At 37.8% G+C, this 16,834-nt stretch overlaps 1 protein-coding gene and 1 pseudogene across 3 annotated transcripts in view; one reads left to right on the forward strand and one right to left on the reverse strand.

Moving 5' to 3' along the window:
- Window positions 1–16,834, reverse strand: part of Lama2 (laminin subunit alpha 2) — a 601,578-nt gene that overhangs the window by 281,275 nt on the left and 303,469 nt on the right. The gene's annotated exons all lie outside the window — the stretch shown is intronic.
- On the forward strand, window positions 3,161–11,266 carry LOC110303376 (annotated as a pseudogene).

The following is a 16,834-nucleotide window of genomic DNA, read 5'->3' on the forward strand; positions in this document are numbered from 1 at the left end:
TTTGAAAGAGGAAGTTGGAGACAGTATTACTCTTCATGACTGCAGTAGAGGATTTCTTCTTTCCTGTTTCCAACCTGCCTGCTTTCTCTCCTACATATTTCTTTTCTTTATTCCTTTGACCCATGTCATCTATAACTTTCTTCATTTCTTTTCTTTTTCATAATTCATACAGAACTCTAACAATTTTTTTCTTTCATAAAATCTCTTTTCTTTTCATTCATTAGAACTGACAGAGGCAAAAACTAACTTCTGGACCTTCCCTTTCAACATTATCACTACAATCAATACAATCTGATCATTTTAGATTCCTCAATATGTGCTGGAATCTAAATTTTGAAAATACAAAGTAGTGGTAAAAATTTTATATGTGACTACACTTACAACTGATCTTGGCTTGATGATCTTAGTGCCATCACCAGATCCCTGAAGCATACAGGGTCACCTCACTAAGTTTATTCTGCTTGCAATTCACCATATTTCACCAGACTTTCACTAATTATACTTTATTTAATGTTTCTTGTTGACAATTAAAAGATAAAAAGTAATGTAATGTTTAATTTGCAATACAAAAAATAATTGTCAGAGCTACATAAAGAGGGACTGAGAGGCCTGTGTGAGTCTTATGCATATGCTGGTGAATTTATGATCCTATGGACACATTCTGCATATATTTTCTGTTGCATGTTATAGATCAAGACCAAATTACATGGTCCATATACTCATCTATAGTCAATTACACTAGGATTATAAAACTTTTTCTAGGTCAAAATACTTTTGGCTAATTGAACACCACACTATGGTGGTTCTCTATCTGAAGAAACCTGTGGACACATTTTAGGGTGTAGCAGCCAGGTTAATGTTTCTTTACCTCATTTATAGATTTAATTGTGGAATCTAGAAAGCATCCATGACCAGCAAACATATTCCCTGAACACTTCATAGAAGATGAACAATAAGAAAAGAATAAGAAAAAAAAATCCTGTATAGTAAATTAACACTTGCTGTTCCCTGAAAGTTGCCTGACTCGGAGAGCTATTGCTCTTTTGTGACACACTGATAAGATATTGGGCTGAAAGAGTAGAATCTCAACAGATGCAAGCTTAGCAGAAACTAGTCTGTGTTCTCAGGCTCTAATGTAAAAACAAGACCTTTGCAACAGACGTTCACTTTCCACTTACTTATGTTTGGATGGAACATTCCACTGGCACTCTTGTTATGAGCTAGATTAACTTATGTGCAAAGCTCCTGTACAAAATACATGTGATACACAATTAAACATGGATCTAATCAAATAAACCATAAAATATAGTTATATATATATATATATATGCATTATATAGGCATGTTATTTTTTTTCTGTCTAGGGCTTAAATTTTTTAAAGATCTCTGCCAAGAAAATTGCATCTTCATGCTTATGAGACACAATATTGATGCTAGTTAAAAACAACAGAGTATATTTTAATCCAAGTTACCTTAAGTTAAAATAAATAGTCTTATTGTGATAACATAAATGGCAGATGTATAATATCAAGATCAACAATCTTTTTAAATGTTATGGGAACAATGGAGAGAATATTGGTATTCTCCTTTCAAAGGAGAATTATCACCTCTCTCTTTCACTGTTTAGGGAATTGTTTTATGTCTTAAAGATATTTATCACCTTTGTTTGTATGTCGCTATTGTCCAGTTCTCCCTTGCTTTATTACCAAAAGAAACAAAAGTGAAGAAAACAGAGGGTGTTTGTTTGTTTGTTTGTTTGTTTTCTCCTTCAGGGAGTCCTCAGTATTTGCACCTTTAGAATCTGAGCACAGTCTACCATGCTGCCTGTTCGGTTCAATTCAGTTTATATTATTCAGATGAAGAGTGTGTTGAAGGAGCATTTAATATTTTCTGCAAAGCCGGCAGTATGTTGATTTGATTCTAAACGTTACTGTTCCACGACTATTTCATTTCCTCTCCTCCCTTGTTCTCTGCGGGTGATTCTTATTAGGGAGAGTAGGAGCTAGCTGTGAATTTCAGAAGATAAGAATTCTAGAAGTTCAGAGGATACTCTGCCAGACTCCAGAGAAGAATCAACAGGCCAATAAAAGACATTCAAGTGTCCTCTTCCAGAATAAATGGCCAAGCTTGTGTCTGTGATCTGATGCTTCTATTAATATTAGGGTCTTATATGAATCACATAGAGATGAAGCTCATTCCTAGAGCTTTATCATAGTAGTTTGAGATTCAGACATTGCCTTTTTGTAGTGGGTAGCTCTTGGGGAATTTATTTATACTTTCAGAGGTGCAGTTACTTTTCATTAATATGACCTGAATTGTTCCTTCTTTAAAAGTTCATTTTGGTAATAAAATAAGAAATTACACATGGAGTCCTTCACTTGGCACCATCTACCTGGGAAATGAATGTTTTGGGTAATGCCATTTTAGTAAGTGTCATTTTTCAAATTAAAATTCTTCAAAGAGCCCTCACTTAAGCCCTAATGGTAAGGATATTTATTCCATGATTCCAAAAAAAAAAAAGATTTTTTTTATTTTAAGATTTTGGGAAGATCATAGTGATGAAAGACTCAGCTCTTACAGATGTCTTAATGTTTCCCTGTGGTACTTGGCAAAAGCATTTCACAGAGAACAGACCCTGCATAAATATTTGGTGAATTTTAACAGTGCTCAGAACCGTCTATAATTTCTATGTATTATATATGGAGAGAGCATAAAAGCAAGATAAAGTTGGGTTATCCCAGAGGTAGTCTACATTTGTCTTTAAAACATGTGCCTCTTGGTTTCTCTGTTGTTATCTTTATTAGTCAAAAACAAACCAAAGCAAATGCATCCACCTTAACATTTCAGTGATTTGAGTTCACTTATGCCCACTCTATTGCTTTCTGGCAAACGATAAATGCATTAATTTTAAAGGAAGGAAATTTTACCATTTAGACAGTTTGATCAGCAAAGAGGAAAAAAAAATCGATATTTAAGTCAACCAGACATTCACACATATAAATCAACTTTATGCTATTCTGGTTTGTTAACTTCTATATGGTAGGATAATAATATAAATCTCAGCAGCTAATACATATTTTCTAAGTTGTAAATATGTCTGCAGTCCGTTGTTATCTGTTGGCAAACCATAGAACCCTTGAATTAAAAAGAAGCAGCAAGTACTTGGCATGATTCTGTCCTGCATATCTGTTCAGAGGAGCAGGGAGGAGCAGTAGGCAGGTTTTTCCATCTGGCTTCCCTCACACTGAAGAGCACACCTCTACCTCATGTGGAGACTTGCTGGACATGGTATAAACCCTCTTAGGCTTCAGAACTACCTTTTCAGTTGTGAACTAAAGGCTGACAAAGATTATCACTTTAAAGTGGATAATGATGAAGATGAGCACCAGCTATCATTAAGAATGGTCAGTTGAGGGTCAGGGGTAAAAGGGGAATTATACATTATAGAGACAGAAGCAATGAACCATAAAGACAGTCCAATTAAAGTAAAACTAGCAACGCTGAAAAAGTCTGTACAACCCACAGCTTCCCATGGGGGCTTTGTGGTTATACCAGCTGTAGTATTAAGGTTGAAGTGTGGTTCAGGGTCTGTGGACATTAGTGGACAACACCTCGAAGCTGTAGAGGAAGACATAGAGTCAGTAGATGAAGACGAGGATGAGGATGATGTAAAAGTCTTAAGTATGTCTGGAAATTGATCTACTCCTGGAGATAACAAGGTTCTACAGAAAAAGTAAAACTTGATAAAGATATGAGGATGATGAAGATGAATAAGAGGAGGAAGAGGAGGAAGAGGTGGAAGATGAGGAAAAGGAGGAAGAGCAGGAGGAAACTGAAGAAAAAGTTCCAGTGAAGAGATCTGTATGAGATACTCCAGCCAACAAAAACACAAAAATCAAAACAAAATGGAAAAGATTCACAACTATCAACACCAAGATCAAAGGGACAGGAAGGAATCCTTAAAAACAAACAAACAAACAAACAAAAAAAAAAACAAAAAAAACCAGGAAAAATCTCCTTAAACATCCAAAGGACCTAGTTCTGTTTAAGGCAATAAGGCAAAAAAAAAAGCAAGCAAATATGTGAAAAGGTAGTTTTCTTCCCAAAGTGGAAGTCAAGTTCATTAATTTTGTGAAGAATTATTTCTGCATAGCTGAGCAGTTGGCCATTCAAATCTGTAGCAGGGAGGAAATCTCTTTAAAACCTGGCTTAAAAAGTTTGAGTACCCAAGGAGCTAAAGGGATCTGCAACCCTATAGGTAGAACAACATTATGAACTAACCATAACCCGGAGCTCTTGACTTTATCTGCATATGTATCAGAAGATGGCCTAGTTGGCTATCATTGGAAAGAGAGTCCCCTTTGTCTTGCAAACTTTATCTGCCTCAGTACAGGGGAACTGGACCAAGAAGTGGGAGTTGGAGGGAAAGGGAGTGGTGGGGAGGGTATGGGGGACTTTTGGGATAGCACTGGAAATGTAAATGAAGAAAATACCTAATAAATAAATAAAAAAGAAAAAGAAATTAAAAAATAGAAAAAAATTGAAATATTCTGTTACTTTATTTCTGTAACCGCTGATATTTAGCTGTCTTTCTGATAAGGCTAAGTGAGAACTTTCCCCACTGTGTTTGATAAATGTTGTCCAGGTTCTATTGCCAGAAATGTGCTGTCCAAAATGCCTGCTTAGTTTAAAAAAAACCAAAAACAAACAACCCCCCCCCCCAAAACTTGATAAAGATATGAGGATGATAAATGTTAGAAGAAATGCTTTGTAAAGTTTAATGTGAGGCAGTAGAATATGAATTAGCTTTATTCATATCTGCATTGATATTTTAGAGCTAAACCATATCCAGGGTAGAGAATCAATATATACAAATGAATAAATTAAATATGCAAAAATGTAAAAAAATTACTACCTCTCTAAATGTAGCTCATATATTTACTTTTTGACTTTGGGAAAAGTTAACTCTGAAGTAAAAAATGGGGGGGGGGAGGCAAAATCAACAAAAAAAGAAGTTTGAATCTAAAGCATAAGGATATTTTTACACAAGTTCTAGGATCTTTTTAAAGCAAGGAATCTATGACAGGAACATGTGTATAAAACATATTCTTTATCTTCTGTACAAGACCTAGAAATTATTTAAACACCTCTCTTGTTTTTTTGTTTGTACTGAGAATTCAATTAAAGTAAGTTTGTGAATTAAAAGTGTATACAAACAAAATTATTATTTTTAACATTGCAACTTAGTTTCCATTGTAAAGAGACTGCTAAGGTAGCATCATTCACATATCAGACTGATAAAGATTAAAATTCTAATAATATGCTCTATTAGTGAGTTTGGAGGGAACAAGTATATTGGGTGAAGCATGTATACAATATAGAGGATCAACTGGGGAGTAACCTTTATAATAAAAAAATAAACCTTTGGAAGTACCCTCATGTCTATCAATATGGATGTGTCACTGACAAAGAAATTATTTGAGTGTACACCAGGCTTCAGTAACACAGTGCTGGGTGGCACTCTGGGCTGTGGTTTTGCAAAAATTAACCTATTGTCAAAAGAAAATATGATATACATGTCCTTGGAAGACAAGAATATTATTGTGGACATTGTTTCACTTTAACCCTTGGGAAATTTGGAATGATGATACCATATGTTCAAGGACATGATGTCACAGTGGGTGGTGGAACCAGGATTAGCACTCCCAAAACTAGCTCAAGAATCAATGATGAACATTTATTCTGAGTGCTAAGTCAATGTGAGGCTATTGATTCAACTGATGAAGCAGTTTTCATGTCATATCAAATAAAAATAAACTACAACATTATACTAAAACATGCATGGCATTTGATAATTATTGTGAAGGAATATTTTTTTATGTATTTACTGCATGACTTTGGGAAAAGGTAGTTTAATTCTGAAGTAAAAAAAAAGTTTGTATCTAAAGGATAGGAATTCTTATCTTTAAGTTTTAGGCTTATTTTTAAAGCAATGAATATATATTTAAATTTGTGTATGTATATGTATGTATGTATACATATAAATAATATGTATGAATGTGTGTATGTAAATGAAGTTATGTACAAAAATATAAATCTGAAACTAACCCCAATTTATATGATTATTTTGAAATGATTTATGCTTTAATTCCTCTTATCAGATGAAATAACTCTCTCTAAAAGTGTTAAGAAAAAAATGAGCATTCTTATCTAGAATATGTGAATGAAATAAAATAATTATGAATCTTCACTACCTGCAGAATGGCATTGTTTTCAAATCAGAACTTGGCTTTTATGAAGAGTACCTTGAAAATACCTTCAGGAATTCTGAAAGAGTTTTCCTTTGGCTGTCATAGACAACATCGGGAAGGCGTGCCTCAGAGGAGCAGTTCTCAGTTAGCAGTGTCATTTGAAAGATAAATCACTTCTGAACAAACACACATACACACTGGGAAAAAACCAACCCATAATATGGAATATGGATACAAAAAGAGCAGATATGATGCCTACTCTGAATATTTCTTGGAGTTATGACTTGGAACAATATTAATTAATTAATTCATTAATTCATTAGTTAAACTGCAGTGAGCTTTAAAATCATCATCTTTGATGAGTAAATTTCAACATCTGTCCCATTTGCTTTGAGATCTGTTCAATATATTTAGGAAGTACACCTGTGCTTATTTTAAAGAAGAGCTACTTTTAATATTTGAAAAATCTTACCTTTGCATATAACATACTTTGAGCATGTCTACCCTATCACTTCTCTTATCCACTACCTCCCCATTTTCATGCACTGTTTTCTTTTGGAACTCACTAATTCTCCTTAGTGCTGATGGTATGTGGATGGCTGTAGGGTCATCTGGAGCATGAGAAGCCTGCCAGTGACCACTGAAGAAACTGACCCATCACCCCCAAACCTCCAATTCCCAATAGCCCTTCTAGAAGGGGCAGGGCTTAATAACTATCCCATCCATGCTGGGATTTCAGCTGGCCTGATCTTTTAACAATTTCATTGTTTGACACCATTAATTATACTTTACCTATCTGACATGGAATTTAAGTTTTTGTAAATACAATACTCATGATCCTTAGATCATACAACTTAAGTGGAGTTCTCAAGACCTCTTTCTTGTTTAACTGATAAAAAATCTTAATCATGCAGAACTCACTGCCTTCCAGTGAGTGCATTACATAGCGCATTCAGACTTGTCTTCATTTAATTTCCTTTTATTTTCTCTAACTAACTTATTAGAATAAAAGGCTTTTGGGGAGCAGCCTTGGGAAGGAAGAGGCAGGTAGATTTCTGTGAGTTCAAGGTCAGCTATGGCTACTTATTGAGACCTGGTCTCAAAAACATGAACCAACCAACCAAGCAAAAACCAGTCTCTTCAGGATCTCCATATTTAATCATGTACATATTATTAAGTAGTTCAGACTACGTCATTCCTAACCCCAAGAAGGATAGGAGAGATGAAAACTAATGTAGAAAAAAAGAGAACGAACATGAAGAAAAGTAAGAGTCATGCCCAGTTTCTAAGTGAAGCTGATCATTTGCTCTAAGATGTACAAATAAGTTTGGGACATATTCCTACATTGCTTAATTCCCATAGACTATAGATATCCTTCAAGAACAAAGGGAATACAAATAGAGTTCTTTACTATTTTCTAACAAAACAGAGTTCCTGACACACAAAAGCAGACAGACCCTCAGGGCACCCCATGGTCCCTGCTAGGAGTTCAAAGTGGGCCAGGAAACCCTCGCTATCAATCACTACATGAAACACACTTTCTCACACTCTCGTGGGGCTGCAGATGTTTGTGCAGCTTGGGAGACTTGCTCATTTCATGCTCTTTCACCTCAGCACAATAAATGCATACTTAGTGGAGGGAGGGGACACTTTCAGGTGTCCTATGAACTTTCACCTACTGCTTTAGATTTTGTAGCATATACTTGATTTCATGTACGGTTGCTGTTTTTGTTTGCTTGTTTGTTTGTTTTTTGTTTCTTACTGAAAACCCCTTCCACACAGACCAGATGTTTCTCCACTTGGAAGAAAGGAAGTCATTTCACATCATAACTACCAAATCACATCTCAAGGTCACAGTCAAAAGCTTTTATGTCTCATTAAATGTCAGGCTTGTCATTTATGTCCCTCATTGAGCTCCATTTAGATCGTGGAATGTGAAAATGCACGGGCCTGGTGTTATCAGTGAGAAAGCTTCCAGGGCTGCTAACAACTAATATAAAACATTTCCAATTACACGTCCAGCACTTCACATGCTTGCATTGGCAAAGAACATGACAGCAGCAAACACTTCCCTAATTCAAAGCTCCCGAAGCTTTATGGTCCGTGTAACAGCAACTTGTGCCATGAAGAAGAACTTGGGCCATGGGATGATGCCTTTGTAAGGTAAGCCACAGCATAACTCTCGAGATACAAACACACTTACCATTATTTTTTTTCTTTTTTTTACTATAAATTATTTTTGATATATTTTTGTAGGTTTCTTTTTAATTAGATATTTTCTTTATTACATTTCAAATGTCATACTGTTTCCTAGTTTCCACTATGAAAATCCCCTATCCCCTCCCCCTCTCCCTGCTCACCAACCCACCCACTCCTACTTCCTGGCCCTGGCATTCCCCTATACTGGGGCATAGAACCTTCACAGGATGAAGACCGGGAGAGGCCTTGTTATAAGACATTAGATGGCTGCACAACTCTCAGGGAGTAATCGAATTTAGCAGATGAAATCACAATATCCAGAAAAGGAAGAATCACTGAAAATTCTGACAGGCTTCTCGCAACAGGTCTGCAGCCCAGGCAGACACTGCTTATAATAGGAACCTTTCCAGCTAATGTCATTCTGCTGAGTTTCAAGCAGGAAGACCCCCAGATCAACTCAGAATATAAATTATGTCAAGAGTAAGAGTTAAACACCAAAATAGATTCCTTAAAGTTTAAAATGACTTTGCTAAGCCCAGCATGCATTGACAAAAATTAGGGCCATATTGTATGACTGCTTTGTGATAACATTATTCTGCCAAACAAAAAGCATGGTTTCAGATTATGGCCTGAAAAGAAAGAACATGACAAAATGCAGCTTTAACCAAGGTGAAATAGGTGGCCACTTTTACATTTACACTCATTTGGGGATTTCTCTGTGGAACTCTACGGTGTTCTGTGGGTACTTAAAAACTAACTGTACACAATCAAAATACAACTATGCACTTATAGCAAATATCTCTAATGTCTAATGGTATGATGTTTCAGAAAATGACATTTTCCTTCAAGGTGTTAAATCATTTGATATTTGAAATGTTCTAGGCACAACTTTAGAGAGCCCATACATCACTGGCTTGTATTTTCTTCAACAAACCAAACCCAAATACATTATAAGCAAGCAAAGAAATAAAAACAGTCTTAAACTCTCAATCTTAGTCATCAGTATGAAAAGAGAGGAAGAAGAAAGTATGTGAACAATTTGAGGGCCTAAAGGACAGAAACATAAAATGTGTTCAGGCCTTGTGAGGAAAGGGTATTTTCTAGTGTTGCTATCCTAGATTGAAAACATCCAAAGCAGCATCCTGTGTGGATGAAAGATGAATACCCACACTGGAGCATCATGAAGCACTCCTCTTTAATGAGGAATGAGCACACTTTATACCATGAGCAGTATAATGAAGGAAATAGTAACATACCAGAGAAATATGCAAAGACCAAATTAGACAATGCATGTTAAAGAATTAGCACTGTGCAAATTACATAAAACACTTAACATATGACACACACACACACATACCTGTTCATGCTCAATACACTTAGATTATTGTTGTTGTTATTGTTGTTGCTATTGTTGTTGTACAAAAAAATAAAGTAACTATGTAAAACACTAGTTAAAATGGTTCTGCATGAAGACTAGTACAATTTCTCAGTGTTGATCTGGCCTTGCCTTGTTGCAATATTTTATTTTTTGATAGAACAGGCAGGTGGTTGTGATGATTTTTTTGAGTCTGCAAAGCATTGTCATGTTATATTAAGTCATTTGGCTTTAGGGAGAACTATAAAATCTCCATTTCAATGGAGAAGGAATTACAATATGTTTAAAATCATGCCAAAGATTACATATCACTCACCAAAGTTGAAATGAAGTAAGAAAAGGCCACTGAATACCCTACACTGCCTTGAATGGACAGAAAACCAAGACTTACCCAACATCCATTGCTCAAGACAGCATGTTGTTTTTGTGTGTTTTATTTTAGTTTTTTTGAGACAGTGCTATACTATGTAGCTCTCAGAGGCCCATAATTCTCTTTATTAGACCAGGCTGGCTTCAAACTCCCAGAGAACCACATATATTTGTTTCCAGAATGCTTGAATTAAAGGTACAGACCACCAGGCCAATGGGTGTTTTACCTGCATGTATGTCTGTGTATGTTCTGTATACCTGCTGCCAGCAGAGGGGAGAAGAAGACATTGGGTCTCCTGGAATTGGAGTTTAATGCAGACTTCTGTGATCTGCCTTGTGGGTTCTGGGCATCAAACCTGGGTCCTTTCCAATAGTAGCTAGCCCTCTTAACAACTGAGTCACCTCCCCACCCCCAAGTATAGTATTTTTTTTTATGGACAGGGAATAAACATCTCCGCTGACTTAAATGCATCAGTCTTGATGGCCCAAATATTCTTTTAATCTCCAATTCAGATTTTTCAACTGAACACCAGACCTGTATATTATCATTTTTAATATTTCCATTTGGTTATTTCTTAGAGTGGTCTAGAATATTCTTTTATATATCTCACAGACAAACTGTCAAACATGTTTGTGATGGATATTCTTCCTATTAACCTGATGGGATTTAGAATCTCTGTGTGAACAAATACCTCTGGTTTTGTCCATGAAAAGGTTTCAAGGACGTTAACAAAGCAAGGAAAAGCCACCCTGAATATTGTTGGCGCCATCCCATGCCATGGCCCCCTACACCACATGAAAAGGAAGAGAGAAAACAAGCTGAGAAAACAAACTTATTACTTTTGCTTCCTAACTACAGACCTTATGTACTTAGCTGCCTTGCACTCCTCTACCAAGCCTTCCCCAACCGCATGGCACCTTTGCATGGTGAACTAAAATAAACCTTTTCTTTTTTAGGTTGCAGCCTTATTGTTGCAACAAGAAGAAATTACTCATCGTACTCAGCTTTATCTTCAAAATGTATCTAGTACTGTCAAGTCTGTTACTCCCATTCTGGACCAAACCTGCTTAACTAGTGATTGGAAAATTATGGATATTCTTAAGGAGAGCTGCAAGTCCTCTTGTGGCTCCTGTTCTATTTCAGATTCTCTCAAGCATGATAAATATTTGACTGTTAAAATAAGTCAGAGGAATATAATAATGTGTGCAAAGTTCTGGTTCCCCAATTCTTGGAAAAAACAACAACAACAAATATAACGGCAAGAGTCCCCATTTGTTTCCTGTCACTCTCCTCACATCTTCTTTAAGCATGCAGGAACATTGACGTATTATACTCTTTGCGCTGATATTCTTCTTTGCTTAAGAACAGTTTTGGTGGCAGAAGGAAGACCCACCCTGAATGTGAGCTGCAACATCATATGAGTTGTGATGTGATGGCTGAAAGTTAGGGGGACAATCAGCCATCAGCTTGGCACTCGCACTAATCTCTCACTACTTTCTGTTGGTACACTCGGAGTGAGCAGCTACCTCACACCTCTCCTGGGATAGCATTCTACTATGGTTCCTGCGAAATGAGAGCCAAAATAAATTGTTTTTCTTTCTTAAGTTGCTTCCTGCTATTATTTCATTTCAAATTAAGAAGAGTATCCAATATAAGTTCATAGGTGTATGGTTGTGTGTATTCTACATAAATATATATGCCATGATATAGCTGTGTTTTTATTAAAAATAGAAAACATTTTAAAAAAGGAATAAGATAAGCACTAGTTTAAAGTAGTAATTTGCTGAGTTAAAATTCATTGGTTTTTTTACTCAAAAGAATGACACACTACTTTATAGGAGGAGCAAAGTAATAAAACGTGCTTTTACATTTTTTCTTTTAAAAAATTGTCTGTGGATACAGACATTTGAAAATCTGTTTTGTTTATTCATTTCAATAGTCAGGGTTCATGATTTTGTATATAAATGATACAAAATTATATACCCTAGTATAAGAATTATAGCTACACTGAGCATACTAAAGTATGTTCCCCTTCTTTTTATGCCTAATTATTTTAGGATCCAGTAGAAATTCAACTAATATGTACCTTACTGTTAATTTATAGTAGTTTAAAAATACAATGGCAGTGCATCATTTTAAAATATTTAAAGAAAGGATCAAAGCTTACTGAGATTTTCTGTTTAGAACATTTCAAAATAAGCTATATCATCATACATTTTGTTCAAACTGCAAAAGGTACATTTGTGGTTGACAAGCCAATTTGAGCTATAAGTTCACATGATACAAAATTTTAAAAATAATTTATATGTGTAGGTGTTTTACCTCTGTGTTTGTGCACTAGTTGTATCCCTGGTGCCCATAGAGGTCAGAATATGGTACAGAATTCCCTGCAACTGAAATGGTCATTAGTTGCTCTCTGGATTCTGGGAGTTAGCCCTAGGTTTTCTGGAAGAAAAGCCAAGGCACTTAGTCACTAAATCATCTCTCCCACCCCCAATACTAGAAGCTTTTAAGCCTTTAAATTGGCCTCTTTATGCTAAATACTGTCAATGCTGTTAACTCCCCATTGCCTGACTTCTGAAGACGTAATTGTTTATCCTTGTAACTTGTGTGTGTGTGTGTGTGTGTGTGTGTGTGTGTGTGTGTGTGTTACAAGCAGAGAGGTAGTCACCGGTACTTTCTTAGCCCTCTTACTCTCTGCTCATGTTCACACTGAAATCCATTGTGGAATCCAATACTCTAAAATCAATTATTGATAAATGGGGCCTCATGAAGCTGGAAAGCTTCTGTAAGGCAAAGGACATAGTTAATAGGAGAAATCAGAAACCTACAGATAATTGGGAAAATAAATCTTTACCAACACCACATCTGACAGAGGGCTAATATCCAAAATATATAAATAACTCAAGGCAGGTTCCTCACCAGTAACTTCAGAGAAGTCATCTGGAGAAAATGATCAAAAGCTGATGACTGCAACCATCAGTTACTGGTTTCCTTTGACAAAATAGAATGGTTTACTGATGTCATTGCCCATACCTACAGATAATTTATTTTGTACTTTTGAATAAAGACATTTGTACATTCCCGATGCTGGGGGCAAGAGCCATTATACTAGTGCCCTGCTTTCAACTTCAATCACTGAGGCATCTCTACTGATGTTCTGTTAGCATCAGGACTGTAGCACTGTGTCATCACATGAAAAGTTCAGAAGCAGCCTTCTGTGAAGGGTGGGGATGATTGTGTACAAAGTAGAGAAGTATCCAATTATGTGACAACCTTTGTGCAATAACATTTTGTTTAAAGTTTAAAAAAAAGAACTCAAAAAGCTAACCACCAAAACACAAACAACCCAATCAAAAATGGGGTATAGAACTAAACAGAGAATTCACAACAGAGGAATCTTGAATGGCTGAGAAGCACTTAAAGAAATGTTCAAAGTCCTTAGTCATCAGGGAAATGCAAATCAAAATGATCCTGAGATTCTCCTTCCTACCTGTCAGAATGGCTAAGATCAAAACTCAGGTGGCAGCACATGTGGGTAAGGATGTAGAGAAAGAGGAACACTCCTCCATTGCTGGTGGGATTGCAAGCTGGCACAACCACTCTGAAAATTAATCTGGAGGTTCCTCAGAAAATTGGAACTAGATCTACCTGAAGACCCAGCCTTACCACTCTTGGGAGTATACCCAAAGGGTGCCCCACCAGGCCACAGGAGCTCAGGTTCCACTATGTTCATAGAGGCCTTGTTTGTGATAGCCAGAAGCTGGGAATAATCCAGATGGCTGCATAAAGTATGAATAGATACAGAAAATGTGGCATATTTACACACTGGAATAATACTCAGCTATTTAGAATGAAGACATCCTGACTTTTGCAGGCAAATGGATGGAACTAGAAAATATCCTCCTGAGTGAGGTAACTCAGACTCAAAAGTACATGCATGGTATGTACTCACTAATAAGTGGATATTAGCCAATATATATATATATATATATATATATATATATATATATATGAGTGAGTATTAGCCAATATATATATTGAGGGCCCAAGTGAGGAAATCTCAATCCCACTTGGGAGGGAGAAGAAAGCAATCATAGGAGGGGGAAGGGAGGGAGTGACCTGGGGGAAGAAGGGAACATGATCAGGTATTTGGTGGGAGAAAAGGACTGAAGCCCTGAGGGCCAGCAGAAAGAATGGAAACAGGCAAGCTCAGGAGGTAGGTGGTGGTAGGGATCCTCCAGAATGTACCATACACCTGGGAGGTGAGAGACTCTCAGGATTCAAAGGGAAGTAACTTAGATGAAATGCCCTACAGTGGGGAGAGGGAACTTTAAGAGCTCACCTCCAGCAGAAAGACAGGGTATGAAGTGAGATATGAGGTTGCCATTCTGTAGTCAAAACCCTGACCCAAAAATGTTCCTGTCTGAAAGAACTGCAGGGACAAAAATGGAGAAGAGCCTGAGAAAAAGGAGGTCCGGCGACAGATCCAAAGTGGGATCCAGCTCAAGGGGAGGCCCCCAGGGCCTGACGCTATCACTGGGGCTATGGAGTGCTCACAAAAGAGGGATCTATCATGACTGTCTTCTGAAAGACCCAACAAGCAGCTAAAAGAATCAGATGCAGATATTTGCACCCAACCAATGGACAGAAGCTGCTGACCCCTGTGGTTGAATTAGGGAAAAGCTGGAAGAAGTTGAAGAGGAGGGTGACCCTGTAGGAAGACTGGCATTCTCAACTAGCCTGTACTCCTGAGATCTCTCAGACAATGGGGCACCAACCAGGTAGTGTACACCAGCTGATATGAGGTCCCCAACACATATACAGTAGAGGGACACAAGGCCTGGGTTTAGTTTAGAGAAGATGCTCCTAGCGCCAAAGAGATTAGAATCCCTAGGGAGCAGAGAAGACTGATGTGGTGAGGGGTGGGGAAGTGGGGACATCCTCATGCAGAAAAGTGGAGGAGATATGGGATGTGGAACAGTCAGAGGATGGACCAGTTGGGAGATAAAATCTGGAGTGTAGAAAAAGATTAAATAAAAAAAATTTAAAATACTACCTATATTATAAATTTGTTTTTTAGTAGCTTACATATATTTTGGCGAGGCTTCATTGGCTTAAAATTCTAGGAGATAAAGTTTATTAATCAGCTTATTTGAAAACAATCAAGTACAATATTTCATATGTTCAAATCAATCAACAAGTGAGACAAATATCAAACATACTCCAATTTGCTATTGTTAACGTTTCTATCAGAACAGCTGGAACATGAGACCTACCACGTGAACAATCTAATGTTGATCACACATTAGTCACTTGCAAAGCATTTATTTAAGTTCGATGTGGTGGTGCTAGACTTACTATCCACCCTCTGAAGAAGAGCTGAGGATTTCTACTTTCTAACTAACCTGGGCTACACCATGAGATGTACCTAAAAAATTATCAGAGACACTTTACCTATCCTCTGTTACTGCTGCTGTTTTATTACCCTAACTGTATGAGCATAGGATCTTTTGTTTTTGCATCTTAAATTATTATTATTTCTTCATATCACAGCCAAGGCAGAGAGCAGGAGTAGATAATGGGAATAGGAGGGGGAATGCTTTCCCCCACTCAGGCACTCAGTGGGAGAGCCACAAGGAGAGAGGGGGGGAGCCACTGTCCCCAGTCTCTGGGACTAAGCCCAGGTTTCTCCAGCCCTGGGATCCCCTCTCACCTGAAATGCTCTTAAGATTTCAGATTAGGAGGACACCTGACTCCCCCCTCCTAATATATTAATTACATCATCAATTTGTAAATAGATACAGGGACTGGTCCTGCCATCACTCCCTGTGAGACCCCTCCCCACAGTTGGGGCTACCTGAGCAGCTGTGCAAATGAGCATGGAGGTTCATTGGGAGAGAAGAGCACCTGAACCTACTCTTTTCCAGGATGGGGAAGGGCTACCAGGCCAAAGGTCTACATAGTGCAAGGCAGAGCCCAGGCCACAATGGGGATCCAGCACCCAGCAAGGAAGGGGTGTGGTGAAGATTCTTCCCTACCCCAGGAAAGTTAATAGTTAAAAATATGAAATTGGATTTCAATAAGACCATCAAAAGAGGCTATGTACAGAATGGGGATGGACTCAGTCCTAAGAGTGCCAGGCAAGGTCTGAGGAAAGGCTCCAAGTTAAAGATTCACATGCAGAAGCATAGAAAAGAATGTCCCTCCTTGTGCCCATCCTGCCCAGCTACAACCTCAAGAATCACACGCACCTGTACACTGGGGACCTATGAGGGCCAAGGAGAACCACCTGCAGCGCCATCTCAAGGGTTAGAACTGCCTAGAGGTGTGCATCCAAGGGTGCCACAAGATGATGAGCCACCTCACTACCCACTGCCCTCAACCACCACCTCATCCATTGCTCTCAACCATCACCTGCTGGCCTTGACCTATCCAATGGACACCTAGACACCTTCCGCCTCTCTCTGGGTCGATTCTGGGAGCAGTCGGTTATCACGGGACCCCCAGTCACTACACAATGGCCCCCGGAGGAGGAGGAGGAGGAGGAGGAGGAGGAGGAGGAGGAGGAGAGAGACACCTATCATAACAGAGGCCAAAGGTGCCATAAAGATTCTCTTAAATGAGGGGTGAATGGTC

The sequence above is a fragment of the Mus caroli genome, chromosome 10 (assembly GCF_900094665.2).
Source record: "Mus caroli chromosome 10, CAROLI_EIJ_v1.1, whole genome shotgun sequence".
NCBI lineage: Eukaryota > Metazoa > Chordata > Mammalia > Rodentia > Muridae > Mus > Mus caroli.